Source organism: Rhamphochromis longiceps, linkage group LG1, assembly GCF_057381845.1.
Source record: "Rhamphochromis longiceps isolate RC_006_pf linkage group LG1, R_longiceps_female_GT1.1, whole genome shotgun sequence".
NCBI classification, from domain to species: domain Eukaryota; kingdom Metazoa; phylum Chordata; class Actinopteri; order Cichliformes; family Cichlidae; genus Rhamphochromis; species Rhamphochromis longiceps.
In genome coordinates this window covers 33,517,664-33,525,910 of record NC_140557.1, presented here as the reverse complement: position 1 = coordinate 33,525,910, position 8,247 = coordinate 33,517,664, and the positions used below count along the sequence as shown (strand labels likewise).

Here is an 8,247-nt window from a genome sequence, read left to right as displayed (position 1 = left end):
TTTAAATATCCTTTGATTCAACTCAAGGCAAAGTCTGAAATATCTTAACAGCCATTTTTCAGTGTTACTTTTATCTTTCTAAGCTTTAGGTTTTGAATTTTAATGACTAATCCTGTTTAAGCCCATAACACTGAATGCAGATGGTTCTTGTTTCTGCTTTTGATACTGTACATCATCCTTCAGTATGTTCAAATTAGTGTTCAAGGCACAGTGAGTGGCCAGAGCCCAGGAGTGACAGGAGTGACATTTTCAGTCCTGTTCCAACCTGTCATTCTCTCTTAGGTGAAGAGGGCTCAAAAGGTCAAACTGCCACTAGTATTACATTTAAAATGTCAGTCAGAAGACAAAAATACCTGCTACACACTGAGCGTCACTTGTTAAAGGCAATGTATGTGAGTTGATGTCTGTTAGACAAGAGGATTTTGTATTTTTCCCTTGGGAAATAGTAAACTTGATGAGTCAGAAGATCACTCATCACCTGGGGGAAGCAGCACCTGGACAGAGATTAGACATCGAGTCAGGTCAGTCAGTTCTGCATATCTATGAGTTTCTTGTTTCAGCATTATGTTGTCATGGGTGTTATCACTGGTGACTAGTTTTCAACTTGGTTTTGTTTTAAGAACCGTCAAACTTCTAACACTAGCGACCAGGAAAACACCTAAGACCTAATGGACCCTAAGCTGTCCCTGTGCCAACAAGGGTATCCTATTTGTTGGATGTTGCTGTTTTCTGCTGGGTCACTCAGTGGCCTTGGGTTGTTGCACACTGTTTGGGAAAGAAACATTGATAGCCCTGTTGGCAGTATCGTAGTGTTGTTGCTTGAGAAGCAGGAAGTTCTGGGTCTTGGCCTGCTCCCTGATGGACATTACACTGATAAAGCTAAAGGCTACTGAAAAAATGAAGAAAGAGAAGAAGTGTGAGAATACCAAAAAAGGGGAGTGTGGAACACATTATCCTGGGTTAGAGAAGGAACTTTGGAAAAGCTACAGTGATGCTGTATTAAGGACATGACTGCTATAGACAGGAAACTGCTACCTAGACATAAATATAAAACTGGTGAAAACCAGAATTAAATGACATTTTATTCATATTTATTTTTGTTTTACTTTGCAAAAGTGAAAATAAAAGACAAAATTCACGATTCACATACTTTTTCTGCTTGGGTACAGGACGACATTACGGTAAATGGCCCATTCCATTGACCCCTCATTTTAGTGAACTCTTGGATGAGAACTTCCTTCCTTCCGCCAAAATGCTGAAGATCTTTCAGCTTGACAGTGAACAAAACATACAGCCAAGACCACAAAGGGGTGGCTGAAAAAGAAGTACAGTGAAGTGGCCTAGCCAGTCTGCAAAGCTCTGTCCTCAGAAAATCTGTGGAGGGAGCTGAAGCTTTGTGTTGCCATTACTGCAGCCAAGAAACCTAAATGGTTCAGAGAGTTTGTGTAAAGAGGAGTCGGCCAAAACCCCTCCTAAGATGTGTGCAACCTGGTGACCACTACTAGTAGCATCTTTGCTGTGCATGCCAACATGGGTTTCTCCTTTTTTGTTTGGGGATCAATCAAATCAGTTTATACATTTAATGTAATTTGCTTTTTTCTGGATTTTTGGTTGATATTCTGTCTCTCTTCATTAAAATGAAACTACTAGAGACTGTTGAATTTGCCGTAAGTAATGAAATTTACAAATTCAGCTGGAACAGAAGCATGTACAGTCTATGAAGGCTAGTTCTAAAGGGGAAAATGGGATCCAAACCCTGAACTAATAAAATGTGCCTAATGAAGTAAACGGTGAGTGTATATAGTGTTTATTACTACTTGGATGGCATATCCTTTAATAGAAAGCACTTTATCCTCTAATAGAAGGAAGCCTACCACCTATAAAAAATACCCCCTATATCATACTGCCTTTTTTTTCCACTGTCTTTTAATTCTAAACACCCAGTGCCAGTTAAATGAGTGTCCTAAATATAAACACAGCAGAAACATGTTAAAGTCTCCCCAGAGTCAGAGAGGGGAAAGCAGCACAGCCATGAGCATGCTTATGTGTATGACCAAGCGCTCATATTGCAAGCTCTTTGTTTTCAGTCCCTTTAAATGCAGACTTTACAGCATTGCAGATGTTGGAGATAAAGTGCTCCGTTTCATTCTCAGCTCTCATGTGGGACATTGAAAATGGTCAGCAGAAATGGTAGTGTGCACACAGACTCAATTTTTCTCTCATAAATCTTTTTTTCTCTTAATAGAGACAAAGCACAAGTGAGTATTTGGGTCGAAATTCTATTGAAGAGGTAGAGAATCTGTTTCAGCCTGGCCCAGAGATGCTCTTCGCACTGAAGGGTCAATTTATTGTGCAAGCAAATGACCCCTTTTCCTTTTTATCTTTTACTGTGTCACAAAAAATGTAATTTGTCTGCACAGGGCCAGCCGTGGCATAAACAGTCTTGTTTAGCACCACAACTACTGGGAGAGGAGGCACATGACTTTCTGAGTTGCTTTATCCACACACTACAGTTGTAGTATTTTTATATATAAATAAAGGCCAGTTACATTTGTCAAAACAGTTCATACAACATTTAATAAACCTATCAGCACCAGATAAATCTCTCTATAGTTCACATGAGGAGATTTGAATTCCTGACAATCTGCTAGCTTTGTATTGCTTCTGCAGGTTTGGAATCTAACTTCCAGTTAGCTGCAACAGGAAGTTAGCCCCAGTGTTGGACAAGACAGCAACCAGCAGCATCAAAATGCTACATCACAATACAGAATTTTGATTACCGAACGCTGCACAAATGGCTCCTCAAAGAATATTTGGGAGTGGTCTTTAAGGATGAAAAAAAAGGAAAACTGAAGATAGAAAAAAATAAGATGGGATAAAAGTATGTGTTGTTGATTGACTCTATCTGAAAGAATGGACGCTGAGTTTCTTGCATGTTGTGTTTGAACATATTTAACAGTAAATAGCCACAATTATTTTTAAATTGACCTGCTAGTTAGGCATAACGGATTTAGATGATAACTCATCAAGGTTTTTTTCTACGAACATGTTTTTTTTTTGTCAGCTTGTTAGCCAACCCAAGAGGAACTGTAAAAATAATTAATAGTAGAATAACCTGTGTTATTGTATGCCTAGGTTTGGCTGTTAGATAATTACCAATGTTTTTGTGGGTTTTCTTGTTTGTTTGTTTGTTTGTTGGTTGTTGTTTTGCAATTTAGAGTTGTCTTTTAATTTTTAACAAATTAAATTGAATATAGAGACGGTAATTCTCACCTGGCAAGCTGCAGCTAGAAAGTAATTTATTTATTATTCATTTTAGCTGTTTCACTAGAACAATCTTTACATGAGATTTACTTGCTAACTTACATAGAACTGCAACATAATTTATAATTTATAATAGTTGTTTTTATTACCTAGAATCCAATGTTGTCTCACAAGATTAAAGTGGTGTTGTAAGTTTACTATTTTAATACGAAATCTATGAAATGTTCAGATTGCCCCGAATTCCTCCAGGCTAACTATTAACTTTCTAGCTGTGTTTAATTGTGTCTTTTAGATCATATTGGGACATATTAATTATATGGCTAGTTATGAGCATCTACTATTCAGTGTTGTTGAGGAAAAGCAATTTTTAAATCGAGAACAGCCATGTCTCCATGTTTTACTGTTTTCTCCATGTCAGCACTTGTGCCTAGAAGAAGGTCCTTCACCTCAAACCATCCCACAGTGAGAATGGATAGATCTAGCATCTGCTGCCATCCAATGAAAAACACAAATCCGTTTTGACAAATTTATTTTCCTGCCAACAACTCTTGTCTTTCACATTATCCTGCATTTCACACATTTTGACCATAAGTGACTGCAGGTGAAAGGGAGGTTGGCTGTGATTTATTTCTGGTGATTAGCATAGAAAAAAGAAAAGGTGTATTAAAAAGAGGAGAGGACGATAAGGCCTTTTGAGTGTGATATTCCAGGCCCGGTTCACTGGTTTAACTGAAGCCATATAGGAGCTCTCATATAACCTTTCCTTTTTACTGTATCACCATGGTGACTGCTGAGGTAAGCAGTTGATCTCATTAAAACAGGAGCTCGAGCTGACAACAGTTTGGAAGTTGTCCTTGAGAAACAGAAACAGTAGCCTTGGAATGCTAGCACAAGCCTCCTGACAAAAGGACAGCTTTTTGGGAAATTTCCGGTTTCATTCAACAACCCTTTACCGATTTGCATCATTAGCATCATAATATGATTCAGGAGGGTAGCGTACAATGGAGCAGAGCAGACCTTGATACCCTGAAAGATGAGCTCCAGTCCTTTCCTTTTGTAAAGTACTGAAATTCCTTGCATGTAGCACAAGGCCAAGTTTTTGTGTATCTGTGTATCTCTATTTTAAAGTCTAATAAAGATGACCATACAAATATTAAATGACTGACCCTTAACACACTGCAAGAAACATCACTTTTTTTATCCAAACATAATGGATCAGTTAAGCAAATTCATATGATTTCTATAGAAATATATGTTTTAAAAATGAAAATATAGGTAATTTTCACAGACCAACCCCCAAAAACATCTGAGATGATCCCTTCCACTAAACAAGATTAGTCATAAATGTGTCCAGGACACCTCATAGTGTACACTATGAATTTTTAAAAACCTGGCTTGAAGATGACCTACACAGAAACACTGCTGAGAAAAAGCTGGAAAGCCTGAGAATGGCCACTGCTGACGGAGGACTCGCATCTGTGTGGAAATTTTAGACATTAAAAGAAGTAATAGGTTAAAAATAATGGAATATATGATTATGTGTCAGCAAACCTACCGCAAAGTGCAGTCAACATTTTGGCACATTGGGCAAAGCGTGTGTTTTTTCACTCTTAGGGTACAAGTAGTCCCACTTTTGCTTTTACTGCTTTGGCAGTTGCATCAAAGATGGTCGTCATGGTCAGGGTCAGCTCCCCATAGGAAAGTAAGAAGAGTAATCCTGTTAGAGCTGTTATTATAACCTCTAACAGCTACACACGTACTGTGACCATCTCCACTGCAACCGTGTCGGCTGAGTCACTGAGCCCTACATTTTGCTAAAGTGCACTTTTTGGAATCAAACTGTGTCAGAGAAAGATTGCAACCCCATCTGCTGATACCTAAATTAGTATTTATTATGATATAAGTGCATTAATCTTATAGCCCAGACAATAGGTAAGTTTTATTTCCGATGATTTGTTGATTTCTTTGTTTTGGGGGTTTTTTTTTTGGGTTTTTTTTTTTTTTGGTTCATTTTTTTATTGGTAGGATCTATCTGAATAAAAACCACAAGTGAAAGAGCTTTGTCTGCCAAAACTCCTTCTGTGGTAATGTGTAGAGAAATGATGTTGCCAGACAGTTTACTGCAGTGGATGGATGCCACAGAGATCTCATCAGCTTCACACAAGAGATGTTTATATAACGACACGCAACGCTTCAGATACCTTCTGGTAATAACAGCTTGCCTGCAATCAGAGCTTAAAGCTACCTTGACAGTATCAACCTTCTGGGACTTTAGCACCGCCTGCTCATTTAATTTTGAGTGACACATAAGGAGCAAAATCAAATGAATAATTTCTAGTGTGGTCTCCTGAGATGTGGAATCAGAACTAAATGGACCTCACTGACTATTTGAGGATTAAGTGTAAATTATGGATATTTAACAGTCCACATTTGGATAACATATATAAACGTATAAACTGGTGGTATTCAGCTGTAGTTACAGATAACTAAAACATGGGTTCAGAATGTTTAGGAAATTATAATGAGACCAGGTTTATATATTCTTTGTTTATTTTCTAGACAAGGAAACTTAGAATTTCTCAATCCTATCAACAAGATATTGGGCTGTCCGTGAGGCTGATCTCAGAGTCAAAACAAAAAGTATCAAAACAAAGACAGGTCACTTTAGTCCAAAAGACTCAGTTAGGCTTTTCCTTTTTCAGGCATCCCTTTGAATACAGAAACTTCACCAAAGGGATTAACCTTTGGAAATACAAAGCACAATACTGAAACTGGTCATTAGTAATATAATATTATTCTAATCTAAATGATATAAAATATAAACATAAAAAAGTCCTTGTCCTATAAACAAATATAAAAAAAATGCATACTAAAGAAAAGCAAGTTATTCACAGGGAATAATAATAATAATAGAAAAAAACTGCAACAAAAATAATATTCAGCCTCAGATTTCTCACGTAAATGAAGTCCAGTGTCTCATCAGATTGTGCATTTGGTTGAGTTAATACGAAGCATAGCTGTCTGCCTGGATGAGGGCTGCTCATTTTTATAACTGATTAGTATTGCAGTCTGGTGCACCCTAAGAGCCGCATACATCCTTAGACTCACTGCTTATTGTCTTTAAACGGCATAAACATGACAAAGATTCACTACAACGTGGGCCCATGAATACCGATTATCCATTAATGCTTCATTTAAGATAGAGCACGCCTTTGTTATTAAGGGGAGCTGGAAATGCTCCTCAAAGAAAAGTGAAAAGTTGACAGAGTGGTAAGTTAATTTTACAGGCAAGGTACCACATCATTCCCTCGGTGTAACTGTAGAATTCAATCAGGAGTAAAACCTTAAAAGGCGACGATAAGGCTTTGGAAACAAGAGCCTGCATTATAGTGTGAAATAAGCTTTCTGTTTCCCAGGTGAGATCTATAAAAATGGTACAGTCAGCCAAATAAATGTAGTTGCAGAACCACAGGCTGCTGTTAGCAACTAAATTCACACACAGACCAATTCCAGATACAGCAAATCTACAGCACGTCAATGTAAAAAACTGAAAGCTGATACATCTACTAGCAAAGAACTGATTGGTTTTGATTTGGGAATTTATCCATGTGGGTTCCATAGCTAGACAGTTTCTGTGTCAGTATATTTATTCTCAAATAGATGTGTCTGTGAATACACAGTTGTGTACACACAGTCACTGCGTATCTCTATTCAGCACATAAATAAATTGAGTGGTTATTTTGAAAGCAGTGTAAGCTCTTGCTGGCTTAGATTGGGATAACAGATTGCCTTGGGTGTTTTATCTAAAGTTTGTTATGAAGTCCACATTTATAAATCTGGTCTTCTTCTCACATGCAGAAAGCTGCTGTAATAAAGCTGAATCATAAGAAACATGGCAGAGGTTCATAGAGTGAACCTGCACGTGTAGGTACCCTTAGTGCTTCAGTGAGCAATGGGATCTTTGCAGACGCTTGAGTTTGAAAGCATGTTGTGGGGAGGCCACTGCCATTGGGGAGTGCTGTTGCCATGAAGGCATGTTCTCATCTTTTCATTCTTTTTCTTCTTCTTCTCCTCTATAATAATAATAATAATAATAATAATAATAATAATAATAATAATAATAATAATAATAATAATAATAATTTTCTTACAACTGCATTCTAACAAAACATATATTCACTAGAAACATTATTCATTGCTCGGCAGCTGTGCTGTATGGGCATGTATACATTATTCTCCTCAGCAATGAATTAGTATTATTAGCCATTATAAACCCAAGTAAGTGTTGCTATTAATCACTGTATACCATTTTTAAATATTTCTTAAGCCATGTAAATAGCATTATAACTTAATGTTCTCAGTTATGCACCTTGTCCTTGTAATAAGATTAGTATAGTTCCTGGGGAACGGCTCTAGTGAATGCCAAAGCCAAACACCTGCTTGTCCAATAGAAAATAGGCCAACTGTGTGTCACCTTGTCCACTTGGTGTTTTTTCCACACTGGACTTATATGTTTTCAACACACCGGCAACTATTTGTGTTTGTTGTACTTCATTGACTGCGAGCATTCCTTCACGAGGAAACACTGCCGTTTGAGAGAATCTCGCCAACTGGGACATAGAAGAGTCAATGACCTGCAACATGATTCGAAGGATGCACATGGTAGTGATTTTTACGTCAACAACAGGGACAAGCAGACACACTGGCTGTAGTGACTCAACTTGCTGCAATATGCCCTTCAGGCTGAAAAACAAAAAAAAAACCTCACAGCTATCACAGTCTTGACAGTTCTGGCTGTTGTTCCTGTTAATGCTCCTGTTAGTTTTGTGGTCTTGCTATTTTTGCGATAATGTGCCTTTTGATACCGATGAGGGAGGAGCATGGAGGGTAGTTTTTTGTTTCAATGAAGCCACCTAGATGGAGTTTAAATGCTTGTAGAATGTGGACAGGTTAAAAAAAATATGGTCAGAAGCATTAGTCCAA

General features: G+C 37.7%; 1 long non-coding RNA gene across 2 annotated transcripts in view; it reads left to right on the top strand.

The window, feature by feature from the left end:
• The first annotated feature begins 387 nt into the window (after positions 1–387).
• The window catches only part of LOC146679054 (uncharacterized), a 68,731-nt gene continuing 60,871 nt past the window's right edge, over positions 388–8,247 (top strand). For both annotated transcript variants that reach the window (XR_014912534.1, XR_014912533.1), the window contains exon 1: positions 388–521. This is a non-coding gene — a long non-coding RNA (uncharacterized LOC146679054). The remainder of the gene's footprint in view (positions 522–8,247) is intronic.